This window comes from Lichenostomus cassidix, chromosome 8 (assembly GCF_008360975.1).
Source record: "Lichenostomus cassidix isolate B80296 chromosome 8, HeHo_3.0, whole genome shotgun sequence".
NCBI classification, from domain to species: domain Eukaryota; kingdom Metazoa; phylum Chordata; class Aves; order Passeriformes; family Meliphagidae; genus Lichenostomus; species Lichenostomus cassidix.
In genome coordinates, this window is record NC_139489.1 from 2,843,818 (window position 1) to 2,858,047 (window position 14,230).

General features: G+C 44.8%; 1 long non-coding RNA gene across 1 annotated transcript; it reads left to right on the top strand.

Annotated features, from left to right (window-relative positions):
* Positions 1-348: 348 nt before the first annotated feature.
* LOC146433638 (uncharacterized) lies at positions 349-13,669 on the top strand. Its single transcript, XR_014853603.1, has 3 exons — positions 349-690; positions 1,479-1,623; positions 13,497-13,669. It is a non-coding gene; the product is annotated as an uncharacterized LOC146433638 (long non-coding RNA).
* The last annotated feature ends 561 nt before the right edge of the window (positions 13,670-14,230 follow it).

Consider the following 14,230-nt stretch of genomic DNA (forward strand, 5'->3'; position numbering starts at 1 on the left):
AATTTCTTCATGGCAAGGGCTGTCCAGCTGCCCGGGGCAGTGGTGGAGTCCCCATCGCTGGAGGGATTTAAAACCTGTGTGGATGTGGCATGTGGGGACATGGCTTAGCAGTAGCCTCGGCAGTGCTGGGGGAACAGTTGGACTCAGAGATCTCGGAGGGTTTTTCCCAACAAAATTACTCTGTTTCCATGTCTGCGGGGTGAGAGGTGGCGGGCCCGGGCCTGTCCCCTCACAGCCTGTTTTATCCCCTCACGGCCTGTTCTGCCCGGTCCCCTCACGGCCCTGTCCTGTCCCCTCTCGGCCTGGCCTGTCCTGTCCCCTCACGGCCGGCCGGCGGGGAGCGCGGGCTGCGCGGGCCGCGGGGGGCCCCTGCCGGGGGCGGCCGCTCACTGCACCGGCCCCACAGCGGAGCCGCCTCCCTGTTCCCGGGAATTATTTCACGGAATGTTTGTTTTTAATGTAGCCTTTTTAATTAAAAAAAAATTGATTATTTTTTCCCCCAATGTACTCAAGCACACTCTGTGTTAGCCTGCGTAAACGGCTAGTTAAGCCCATTCCACAAACACCTTGATCCTGTGTTTTCCCATTTTCTTGCCCCAAAACGGGTTGAAAAGCCACACATGGATAGGAAGTGGCATCAGGTCTCCAGGATCATTGTTTCAAATCTTCCTGCAGTCACTGACTTTCCAGGTTATTTGTTAAATTTGGCTTGTACCCGCCTGTTTTCCTGCCGCGGTGAGGGTTTGGCAAGCCACTGACCAAGTGTGAAGCGTTTGGATCCCGTGGTGACAAGGGCTGTGTTTGTGCCCAGGGAATAAGGAATTTAGGGAGAGCGCTAGCCCTGCGAAGCAGATGTGTTGAAGAGCACATCATGTATGAATCTCTTTTAAGTGCCCCCAAAATTTACTGGAGAAATTGCCAGTATCTCACTAGCAATCGAGGCCTCCCGTGGGGAATGCTCCAAAGCATGCCGAGCTTGGCTCACTCTGTGCTCCGTAAGTTAGCTGGGAATGACTTCCAGAGCCCTGCTGTGCTGCTTCTGCTCTTGCATTTGCAGGAATCGCAGCAAGAATAAAGGATCCACCCAGGGCTGCTAAACACAGTCTTAACCCCTTGGGAGGGGTCCGATCTACGAGTCAAGGTGGGAGAGCACAGATGAGAAATATGAAAGCCTTGGGAAGCTCAGCTATGGGAGAAAGCAGCAGTGAGGGGACACTGTCAGAGGGGTAGCACCCTGTTTGGGTGTCGTCTTGGACTATGAGTTGCATGGCATGGCATTGTCATCACAGCAGCAACAAGGATTTCTTCCAGGGGAAGCAGGATGGGCTTTCTGAATCTGTAGTGTTTAAAGATCACAACTGATGTCTTAGATTACAGACAGTTGTGGGGCTATTTTTCTTTAAAATAATATGATCTATATATTCTAAGTTTTTAGAGAATCCAGGATTTTCATTTTGATTTTCCTCTCTTTCATGTAGGACTGATGCTGCTGTACATGCATAATGACACAGAAAGCCTAGAGGATAGTTTTACCGTGCAGCTGACAGATGGCAAGCGCACAGTCCAAGGGACACTTTACATCTACATCATGCCAGTCAACGATGAAATCCCTCATCTTTCCAGGTTAGCTATCTAAGTGACATTCAGTGCATAAAGACTTACAAAGAAAAAAGAAAGAATGAAATGGAAGCAACTCATTTCAACACCAGCATTTCCAAGCCCACCCACTGTATGGAGGTTATCTGGCTTCCATTGCATGGGCTGTCCCTGAAAGCTGGTTCATTACAAGGCTATGCACTCTGCTGCCTGGTACAGGACTGTGACAAGCCACACAATACCATCCAGCAAAAACCATTCACGCATGAAAATCTGGATTCTGGTCTCTGAGCAAAGGCTTGTTTATATTTAAGTTAGTGGCAAAACTCTGGTTGTCTTCAATTAGGCCAGAGCTGCTCTTTTTTCACACTCTCTCTCTCTCTCTCACTTTCTTTATTCTCTTCTGTATGTTTGCTCCATTCTCTTTAATCTATTTTTAACAGTGAATCTTGTTGGGAAGAACATGGCATGGTTGTTTTTTTTTTTAATATTTAAGGTCCAAAGCCAGTTGAAGGCAGTGTTAATGCTCATGCTCCTTTCAAGAGAGCCAGAGTGCCATCTCTGGGAATAAAGCTTCAAAGAGGTGGAAGCGACATGGAGAATAATATTAATTAATTGTCTCTCTTTGCCAGCAGTGAAGTCCTTCTGACCTCCTTTCACCACAAAATAGTCTATCATAAGGTTTTTGAATGGCATGGCAAGTCTAAACCCTGTCACGATCATTTTGTTTACTGTTCTGTGGAAGAAAGAGGAAGAAACCTGGCATGTTGTGAGAGTGGGATGCAGGTGATGTGGTTCCACTTACTTCATGGCAGTAACACATGTTTTGGCCTAATTTGGGTTTCTGCTCATAATAATTCACAAGTTGAAAAATAAAGTAAATCCTGTAGACTGGTGAATCCTTCCAGAAATGCCAGATCCAGTCTATAAAAAGAAGAGTAAAATATTGGTTTTGCTTCTTGCATTGTGTAGACTCTTTAAAGACCTCCATGGGCTACAGGAAAAGAAGCACCAGCAAGGCTAAAATTTCACAGTATTGTGATGGTATGACATATTCTTGACTCACAAAAATATCTAGTAGAACTAGAAATAATTTCTATTCTTATACCAAAAGAATATTTAGGACTTGCCAAACAAACTTTTTGTCTCAAATTTGTATCCAGGTCCTACTCTTCCCACTAGCAGTGTTTGAATCTCCATCTTCAGGGCACAAGAAACTTGTTGTATCACAAAATACCTGGTGAACTCTAGTTGTCAAGAAATGTACAAACCTTCTTTTTGAGGCAGAAATTGGTGCACGTATGAAATCCTGTGTTGTTCTGCCTGGGTGCCTGGGGCCCCTTTTCTGGGTCCTTTTTCCAGGGAAAAGCAGAAAAATCCTCTGGGATTGTCCCTCTCTGGAGGAGAGCCGCAGCCCATGGTGTGTGCAGAGGGGCATCGACGCTTGAAACAGCTTTGGCTTCTTTCCCAGAGCATCACGTGTGTAGTTTGAAAAATTTCATAGACCTAGTAAACAATGAGAAGTTATAAAATGGACATGTGCCCCTCCTTCCTACCAGCATTTCCTTAGGAGCTCATGGGTGAGGAGCTATCAAGCCCCTTTTCTCGGGGGGAAGTGCTGTCATCCTCCCTCTTCCCTCTCCAGCCAGGTCCTCTCCTTGCAAGGCTTGGTCTGCAGCTCTGTTGTCTCTGTCATCCTGCTCTTTGCCTACTCTCTCAGTCTGATTTGCTTATGTTTCGTGTCTTTACCTACTTTCCCCCATTTCTTCCAATTTCCCTCTCTGAGGATGGTTCCTTGCTGCCATTTCTGTTTTCACAGCTTTCCAGGATCCGTATGTTCTCTCCTTCCTACTGTGAGCAACCCCATGGAGACACCCCTTATTTAGTCTTTTAATTTCCACATTATTTTCTAGTCCATCAGAAGCGAGCTTCATATCTCAAATCCTGTTTATACATTCCCAGTCCATGGATCGAATTGAGCCCTTTTGTAAGGGAAGGAAATGTATACATATTACCATTTTCCACCAAGCCACAGAGCTGGAAGTGCACTCTTCTTCTGCACAAAGCCATGAAATGTACTCGTAGCTTCATCAAAACCCATGAGGCTGCAGGGCAACATAAGAAAAAATCACATGTGCATCCATGGCAAAGCTTTCTGTCCCAGTCCCACAGGAGCAGATTTGTTGAAATGTTTTTAAAAAATTCTATCTGCTCCATGCTAAGAGGAGCCTGTTCATGCTTAATAAATTGGAGAAATTGCTCACAAATACTTCATCCATATGAAAGTGCGAACCCTGTACTGCTGCCAAGAGACGTGAGACCTGTGGTGTCGTGCCGAGTAAGTGATGGTCACACGAATTAGAAAAGCTTAGGTACAGATCCCTTGCTGCCACAGTTTTCCCCAAGATGTGAAAATATAACAGGGAAAATACTAAGCAGCATTCAGTCTTTCCAGCCAAATCTGCCTCTTTTGGACACAGTCACGGGCCGCGTACCAAGCGGTGTAGAAGAGACCAAAATAACATCTTTAAACAATCTGAGCTGTCTCTTCCACCACTTTGAAATTAGAAGTAACTAAGAAATGAGGAGTCTCAGGAGGGGCTGCTGCCTGACACCCCACGCTGGATGTTGTACCAACACATCAGTGCTGTTCCTGCGGCAGGTCATGCAGAAAAGCCAATGGTTTTTCTTCCAGTACATGCATGTATTTTAATTATTTTTACCGAGATTTGTGCTCTTAACTAATTTTGCCCTCTGTCCTCAGTAAGCTGCTTGTCCCACAGTAGCCTTGAGAAATGTCTTAGTTCCTAGGCACTCCAGCTTCCATCCTGAGGAGAAAGGATGGCATTGGAAATGTTGCTTTGGGTTTGGATAAGAGAGTGTATGAAGCAAGTAACCTCTGTGCAACATGGAGACATGCTGAGTTCAAGGAAGTCTGGCTCAAACCATTAAATCCCCCTCACTAAATGGGCAGTGACTGCTGCTGGTTTGTTTTTTCACCAGTGTCTCACTTCCTACTTACTTTAATTTTTTTTTTCTCCCAAGGAATATGGTTTTGGAAGCTGAAGCAGCTGACAAAAGCCATTTCCAGTGCTGGGTCAGAAGGAGACACCAAAGATGCTCCAGGGGATGTGCTCAATCAAACTGTCCCCATGCACCCAGATTTGCAGCTGGAGGCAGCAGTAGCTTTAGGACTTTTATTTCTCCTTTTTCCTGGGGATGAGTGAAATCTCCAGCCAGCTCCTGCAGCAGCAGACTTGTTCTGGAAATGGTTTAGTTCTTAGCTTGGTTGATAAGGGTAAGCAGTGAGACCAAACACAGGTTTTTATTTGAAACTTTCTCCTGTGTTGAGGTGGCTCTGGAAGGTCTCCTGCAGGATTTCTTTCTTGCTACCTCATCTTTGCTTCAAGTTGCCCATAGCCTCTGTCCCTATCCCACTTGCAGCAAACACAAGACCCCTATGGAACACCAGGACAATCTAGAAGACATCCTCAGCATCACCCTGCAGCATCCCAGCTGGGGAATAACCCAGAGAGAAAGCTTTGCCTCTTGGGCTCAGACCCTAGAAACTACTTCTTGCAGCACATCTCACTGCACCATCCCTCTCTATAATGACACATTTTAGCTGACTTTTATATTGGTTCACTAAGCCACCGTGCTGTCTTCTTCCTTTTATAATTAAGCAACTTGAGAAATCCTTTGAGGTCAATAAATTCTGAGGAGGCTTACATAAAACAGAATATAAAGTGGAGAGCCCTGCCATCAGAAGCCAGTAAAAGTCAGTGACACCTCTGCAAATGGCATTATGTCATTGCCTAATATTAGTAAGAAACAGTAAGATTATGTTTTTTGTTCAGAGCTATAAAAAGTAATGAGTGTCACATAATCTACTGAAAGGAAGGGGTGGGGGGAGAGCACAAGAGGGGAGAAAGGTGACTGGAAAAGTGAACTTCCATTTTTTTGGGCATCCTGAGTGCATTAGTAAATCTAGCTCATTACAGCCAAATAGACTTTAATGTGCTTTGTCCTGTGAATTTAATTTATTTTGTTTTGCTTCGCTTGTTGGGAGCACACACACACAAAACCTTTCAGGAGTCAGGTGGTCTCGTTTCAGTAACTACAACATAATAATCAGAAGCTGGAAAATATTACGAGGAAGCCAGAGAGGGACTCTTCAACAAGAACTGTGGGGATAGGATGAGGAGTAATGGGTGAAAATTTAGGTTAGATGCATGGAAGAAATTCTTCCCTGTGAGGATGATGAGGCACTGGGACACATTGCCCAGAGAAGCTGTGGATGCTAGATCCCTGGCAGCATCCAAGGCCAGGTTGGATGGGGCTTGGAGCAGCCTAGTGGAAGATGTCCCTGCCTGTAGCAGGGGAGTTGAAACTAGATGAACTTTTATGTCCCTTCTAAACCAAAGCATTCTATGATTCTGTGACTTTGGGGTGGATGAGGATTGCATTATTTATCCTGGGTGATGAGACAGTGCTGGGAGTGTCTTGGATGCTGCTAAGCCCAGCTCGACAAAGCCCAGGGCATTATTCTCAAGTCTTCACCAACAGGGTGAAATATTTCCAATGCTCAGTATTTACTTTCTCTCCATAGGAATGTCTGTGCCCAACTGACAGATCTGTGGAGTCTTTCATTTCAGAAGAGGAAGGAAGTGACCCTCTGAAGGAGGCTTTGTGCTCCCAACCTGAATATGCAGGTTGTGCAGGAGTTAAATACGAGCTGTGAGGGCTGGGGATGCAGCAGAGCATTGCCCTGCTGCAAGCCAGCACATTTGTGAGCAATAATCTCTATTAAGGACCAGGCTTTACAGGGAGGGCCAAGCAAGGGTTGGCTTTCATCCTGCTCTGTCCTGGTGAAGGTTGAAATCTTCAGAAGGGGCTGGGAAAGAGAGCCCTGTGGATTGTGTTCGATAAATACCAGTACTACATCTCAGACTGGGCTGAGGGTGGGGAAATATTTTAGCAGTGATATTCTGCAACCAAAGGATAGGAAGGGTTTTTTTCACACACCATAGCTGTTCACTAATGCATGCATGAACTAACTGTCCTTTCTGTCAAGCGCCTTCATTAGTATTCTTTTTCTTTCTTTACTGGTGTTAGATTGAAAGAGAGATTATACCAAAAGTTGGCTGGCTATCAGTTGGTCCAATTTTGTGTGTTTTAAAATGTGTGCTTTTTATAGGGCTAAAAATTGGTCTGGAGCCTCTGTGTAAGCAGCAGCTACTAGGGCTGGTGGGTGTTAGCTCTCTCTTTGGATCCCAAATTCATTCTCATATGCTGTAGGATATTAATCTCCAATATGTGCAAGTTCCTCAAACACCACCAAGTTTTTTTCTGTAGCTCATGCGTGCTCATGAGCAGGGAATAGTGCAAGAGCCATCACTGACAGCTAGTGTCAGGACGCAAAATAATCCATATTAATGCATGGAAAACCAATAGATGGTGGCAGCCCGAGGAGGTGTTTCAGCCTGGGGATTTATAAGTCACAGAATTATTTAGGTTGGAAAAGACCCCTGAGATCACTGAGTCTTGACTTATCATCACCTTGTCGACCGTGGCACTAACTGCTGTGTCCAGTAATTTCTTGAGTGGTTTTGGGTTGGAAAAGATGCAGTTTTTAAAGCACAGGGTGACATCCTGCTCAATTCTGCTCCTCCATGCTCTAGTGACACCATGCTCCTGTTCTCCTTTGGATACTTGAGTGCTCTTCTCCCTGTATATGTCTCAAGTGATCCACCTCTATGTATTTCCAAGAGATTGCTACTATTTCCTAACTTGCCTTCCTGAGGTCTCATAATTTTTCTTGCCTTGCTGTGGGTAGCAACTACAAATGGTCAATAAAGGGTGACCTCCTTAGGACTGTCAGAATTACTCTTGCCCTTTTCTGTTCTTCCTTTCTGAAATTTTATCTAAGAAGCAAAGACCTCTGGATTTACCCCAAATAGAAAGATAAGGGGTCACGTAGCGTGTCAGCAAGGGCTGCCAGCCCTCCAGAAATGCTGCCTGGGCCACAACGTACGTATGGTGCATGGCTTTATAGCCCACACACCACTGATCCAAGGCTTTCTGGAGAGAGCCAGCGCTGCACAGTTGCTCTCCACATGTGTCACAGGTTTGGCACGTCTCCGAAGAGTTGGACCCTGCTTGTACGTGCTGCTCCGAACGCACCCGCTGCAGACAGCTGGGAAGCCCCCGCCAGCCAGATGGTCGAAAAGCTCCCTGCACCTGAATCCTTAAAAGCATTTGTTCTCCAAAAAATCGTTTGTTCTGCAAAAAGGGCTTCGCTGAGACGCGGGCAGCTCTGGCTCGGTGCGGGGGGCTGGTGAGTGAAACCACACCGCGTCCCTTTGCCCATCCGCTGCGAGTGTAACCGTGTCACCTGGGGTGTGAAGCTGCTGCTTGTGGTGTCTAGACTTGTGATTACTGAAAATTAATTAAACTGAACGAAATTAGGCTGGAAGGGGAGTAGGCTCCTGGGAGGGGAAAATGGAAGAGAAAATAGGATACTGGTGTTAACCCTTTCCTGCTACTATATTTAATAGAAAGGGCTTGTAAATTACTCTCCAGGCCACTTGAATACATGCAGCCAGAGGGTTGGTGTGATTTCAGGAACTCTGCTCTTTATACATTCAGGCAGTGTACAGGCAGTGTCCATAACCCAGGTGGGATGAGCACATCAGGAATGGACAGCCCATTCTCCCTCTGCCCATGTCTTTTAAATAAGTCACTTCATTGTTAGCCAGACCTGAAATAACTTGCAGATCAGCAGTAGGTTTGAAATGAGCTGGTGTGACAGTGGATAAGGTCAGGGGAACAGGGATGCTTGGATATAATCCAATAATAAATCAGAGCTTTATGGGGACAGGATGGGAGGCTGGCTGCAGAGCAGAGGGAGGTGTCTGCTGGTGGACTGGTCTCCTCTTGCTTTTGCTTAGCCTCTTACCTGCTCTTCTGTCTCTTAAAGTCTCTCTTATATAGCTTTTCAGCACGGAATCCGAGTGCTTTGTGCCTTCCCCTTGGCACACAGCCACCGTCTGGCTAGCGAGCAAGTACAAACTGTAACACCTGGGTGTCAGCTATGAACATTAGGGTGTGCTACAATGGACCCATCTGTAGTACTTGGCACATGCCGGAGATTTTTATGTGTGGTTGGCTGAAAAGCAGGATCAGAGAGAGAGAGGAGGGAGAGCAGGGGAAGAGGGCTCCGCTGGGCACACGGAGAACATCATTTTGGCAAAGGTGCCAGTAGGTTTCCATGGGCTTGTCTGCTTCTTCGCTCAGCTCATGCATTCAATACAAATATCCAGGTTGTTTCAAAGAAAAGCAGGAGTAGATTTCCCCAGAGAGCAAGCCTAGAAGCCTCATTCTTTGTCTCTGGAGAACAAATCTTATGCTATAACTAGATTTAATAAGAATACATTTAATAGTAATAGATATAATAAAATCCTGATTTAATAATACTTAGTTTTATTGTTCTTCCGTGTGCATCGGGTGCTGTTGACTGACCCCTTGAACACCACAGGGTTTCTAGCTGGGTTGGAGGGAGGAGTGTTCTGGTTTTCAGGCTGTGGCAGCTTTGTCAATGTTGTGTCCTGGAATAAATTTCATTTGGGAGAGTATTCATATTTCCACGCTGATATCTTGAGCCCAAAGAGCCATGATAGTTTCCAGTTTTATTCAATGAATGGAAAAAACATGTACCCATCTGAAAATGTCTATGTATCCCTGAAAAATCTCAGGAAAGGTAGGAAATGAGTTTACAGCAGTAAAAGGAGCCATAGTTTATTGTATCAGGTTCAACTAAGTGAAAACTGCAGTTCACTGACAGGAGAAGAAACATTTTCTTTTCCTCTTTATGTGGCACTGATGTGTTTTAAAATGCATGGGCAAAGTTTGTAGTTTATTTCCTCCAAAGGGGCCAAGTCCTCCTGGCATTCTTATGAACAAGCTCATTAGAATAAAATCCATTATGCGCATAACTAATGACACAAATTTACAAATCTGTTGACAATTATGACCACATCCCTCATTGCATTTGCTTGTAGCTCACTGAAGTGACCAGGTGAAGGAGTTCAATCCAGAAGTTTTACAGCTCATGAGCTCCGAGTGCAGCCATGTGAGATTATTTCCCAACTGGATTACAAAGCTGTCATTAGGCAGGGCAGCTCGGGAGGACCAGGGCACGAGACCGTAAACTGTCCTCGGGAGACTTGAAGTCATTTTGAAGGCAGGGGTGAGATATTCCTGGCTGCAGAGACCATTATATTTTATATTTTCTTTTTAGCTGGGGAGGGGGGAAACACATGTACATGCACACAAACCAGGGCTGCTCCAAGTAGTGCCTGGCGTCCTCTGGAAATGAATAGAAATCAAATTGAGACGCTGGTGTCCTCCGAGTGTTAAATATTTCCAAGTTCTTGCCAGGCGAGTATAATTTATTGAATGTAGGTTTTGTGAAATAGTGCTCCTGTCAGGGGGAGATTGGCACCAGAGAAATGAAGGCGGCTAATTCTCAGGGGGTCCTCCCTGGCAAAAACCCTCTATTGAGTCCTCATGCTACTTGTGCTCATAACTGCCGAAAAACCAGGAGTGCCATCTGCAAACTGTGATTCATAAACACTCTGTCAGTCTGCCATCTACCCTGACATCATAAAATAACAAGAAGCAGCATTGTAATAAAGAGAGGAGGTTTGCAGTCGACCAATTAAATGCATCTAATTTATTTCTGTTACAGCTGAGGCTTTATTTATTAGTAAACAGCTGCATTTGTTACACTTTCTCCCCCCCCCCCCCCTTTTTTTTCTCTTTAGCAGGAGTGTGCCAACTGGCACTTTTGATAATCCATTAATCCTAAATAATCATCTGGGTACTTCATGGTTGGGAGGGAAAAAATAGAAAAAAAAAAGGTTATTAAAAGTTAAAATGTAACCTTGCAAGGAGGCTGGAGAGCACTTCTCTGCTGTGAGTTTGCATGAGTTATGGTGAGCTTAAGTTTGCAGGCCAAGTCCTACACTCAATTTACACCTGCGAGTAACCAGCATGACAGCCAGCTGAAAGGGCTATAAATCCAGGAGCAGGATCTGGCCCTGGGCATATTTTTTTCTTTAGGACAGCCTGTTTGTGGTACAAGAGGAGCATTTTGCATGTTTGGTTTACTTGCCTTCTCATTTCTCAGTGCTAACTTGATTCTCAGCAAAGCTAAAAATCTGCTAATTGGTTGTCAAAGTCTAATTAGCTGATATTACAAAAAAAAAAAAAAAAAAAAAGATAAGTTTGCCTTTTATAATTGGAGCTGACCCCCCAGCCCCCCTTCCCCTCCCCTTGAACCCCCTGGTGTGTGTTAATTGAGCTCCAGGACTTTTCAGTGTATTTTAATGCTCTCTTCTTTTCAGTGCCCTGGAAAGGTTTGCAGTTAATGAGACAATAATATGTATAATCAAGTAAAAATGCAGTAAAAAAATAGGTGAAACTGTATGGAATTGGGATCTCGTGTGTATGTGTGGAGAGAGGAAGAGATTCACCACCCTCCCTAAAGCCTCATATGGTCAATTATGTCCCATAATTTTTAATTTTCCTTCCTGAGCATTTCCTTCCCCTTACAAGGGGGAATGCTTTTTTGCTTGAGGATGTATTTAGTTAAGGGAAGAAGGCTGTACTCTGTGTAGTGGTCAAACGAACGTGATGAGGATACTCAAGAGGCCAAACTAGGTTAAACACAGAGGAAAGACCTCATTGCTGTCTACAGCTTCCTCTTGAGGGGAAGTGCAGGGGCAGGTACGGATCTCTTCTGCCTGGTGACCAGTGACAGGACCTTAGGGCATGAAGCTGTGTCAGGGGAGGTTTAGTCTGCATGTTAGGAAAAGGTTTTTCACTCAGAGGGTGGTTGGGACTGAACAGGCTGCCCATGGCAGTGGTCACAGCATCAAGCCTGCCAGAGCTCCAGAAACATTTAGACAATGATCTCAGGCACATAGTGTGATCCTAGGGCTGTCCTGTGCAAGGCCTGGAGTTGGATGATGATGATCCTGGTGAGTCCCTTCCAGCTCAGGATATTCTATGATTCTATTATTGGTCTCCACTCTATTTTATTCTCTCTGCATGTGTGTCTACACATATAAATGCAAGATCCCCCCTGTAGCCAGAAACCAAGCCCACCTTCAAGTCTATATGGGCTCTCACACCTCCATCCTCTCCTGTACCATTCTTTCCATAAGATCCCAGAACATTCCAGTGGGGAGTTCAACACCGTGGAGAACACCTGCCCTGCACTCCTTCTGCCACAGCCACCTCTGTGGGAGCAGCTCGTGCCACACCGTGCCTTGTTTTGGTTGCTCGATTTTAAAGCCTATCGTCTTGTTTTATGTTAAAAAAACAATGTTCAAAAGAAATGAGCACAGGTGGGTGCTCTATATATGGGTGCTCTTTTTCAATATGTATAACATTGAATTTACTTACTCAGTCATGTTTTCCTCTTTCTCCTCCTCCCATCTTCCTCCTCCACACCTGCTTTCAATCAGTCCCCTCTGCCCCGCCTGTCATCCTATCCTCTCTGCTGCTTTTACCACAAACCCACTAATGTTATATTTCAAGTCAAACTTTCAAGCCTACGACATTTAAGCAAATGAATAAAAAAAAATCCGAGTGGCTTTGCCAGCCTCGCAAGGCAGGGAGCCGACGTGGCCCCGAGGAGCACGCGGGGGATGCTGGTGACCGCTTGAGCTGCTGAGGTCGTGGGGTTTCACCCATCCTAGCAGTTGGAGTCTGTTTTTTTCCTTTATATCTGAAAGTGCTTCTTGGGTTTTTTCTAGAATCTATAAAAAAATGAACATATTAAGGCCAAACGTTGCTGCTAGATGAACAACTTGAGATGCACGTGTCTTCTTGTCATGCGTCACATAGGCTTAGAGGTGTTTGACCTGACCATGATGGGTATCGGGCTGAAAAAAGAAAGAAATAAGAAAATCAGGCTACCTAGAAGATCAGATAAACATTTATTTATTCTTTTGATTATTGGTATAAACTGGGAGCCTTTTTTTTGAGAGTATTTACAGCAGCCTTCCAGTATGTAGAGGGTCTTCAGGAGAACTGGAGAGGGAATTTTGACAAAAGCATGGGGTGTCAGCATAAGGCGGGATGGCTTCACACTGACAGAGGACAGGGTTAGATATTAGGAAGAAATGCTTCCCTGTGAGACTGGTGAGGCCCTGGCACAGGCTGCCCAGAGAAGCTGTGTATGATCCATCCCTGAAAGTGTCCAAGGCCAGGTCGGACAGGGTTTGACAGGTCAAGTGGAAGGTGTCCCTGCCCATGGCAAGGGGTTGGAACAAGATAGTCTTTTAAGTCCCTTCCAACCCAAAGTATTCTAAGACTCTCTGATTATTTTAAATAATATCTACTTCATGGTAAGCAAACTGCACTGGTTGATGGCCAGTTCAGGTTTGGTTTTGGATGACTGAGACTTAAGCAAGGTCTTGAAAGCTTCATCCTTGGGTTCATAATTAGGGACATAAGGAGCCTGATTCTTCCCCCAGTGTTATGCAAGGGGAGTAGGTAACCTGATGGTCAAAGGACTAATCAGGAGGGTCTTCTCCATGTCATGGGGCTTGGGGCAAAAAGACTTCCAAGCTGCTATGGGAAACTTGGACCTTTTTACTACATGGGCAAAGATTAATTGCTTGCACTTGCCTGTTTCACTGTTGCCTCTCTATTTTATCTTATTTGTTTGGATTTCTTGTAAAGAAAATGAGTCAGCATTAGCACTTCATCTACTTAATCATCTTGGGCTTGACTGTGGATTTCTGTAACCCTTGAGCAGATTGTACAGCAGGTTGATGTCCTGCATCTCTGGCTGCTTCTACAGTGTTGTCTGTCCTTTGCCTTTGTAGGTGCTCTCTCTGCACTCCTTATTGATCTCAGATCACTCTTGGAAACAGTCTTGAAAGGAGTCCCCATTCAGTGAGAATTCATACAGTTCTAAGGTAGTTCAGAGGTGCAACCAAAAAGTAAAAACCACGGCTTCTTCTCCAACATAGCACAATTTGTCTAAATGCTCCGAGACTGATGAGTTCTGATAATGTTGATTGTACTGGGGAAAGGGTTGGTTATGTTCCTTTTTGTTGATTTTTCCCAAACACAACTACAATTTTTTCTATATGAAGATAAGGTAGCTAATTGTATTTATATTTTGAATGACTATAACATCTTAGTCTAATTTTCTCAGCTAACAGTCACTTCTTGAATGCGTCAAGTCTCAGCCACATTTCTTATTTGCCCTGCTAGCTGCATGGGAGGAGTGGCATTAAATGAGTTAATAGCAAAGGTGAGCCATCAAATGGGGCAAAAAGCATGGAAATTGGTGCACATTTTGTTCTGGAAATAAAATCTTAAACCCCCCAAGCCTTGACAACCACTATACTCAAATGTTGCTGGCAGCCTTCTCCACTTAATAAGGAACCTGTTGTTTTTAAAAGTCAGTTGGCAACATAATAGACAAGAAACAGAAAAAAGCTCCCATGGAGTCCAGGCTAGAAATGCCACTATTGTATATTGTGATCAGCAGGTTGACTGACAGCAATAGAAACTGATTGACGTTATTCTCTTGCTCTTGCAACATCCTCTG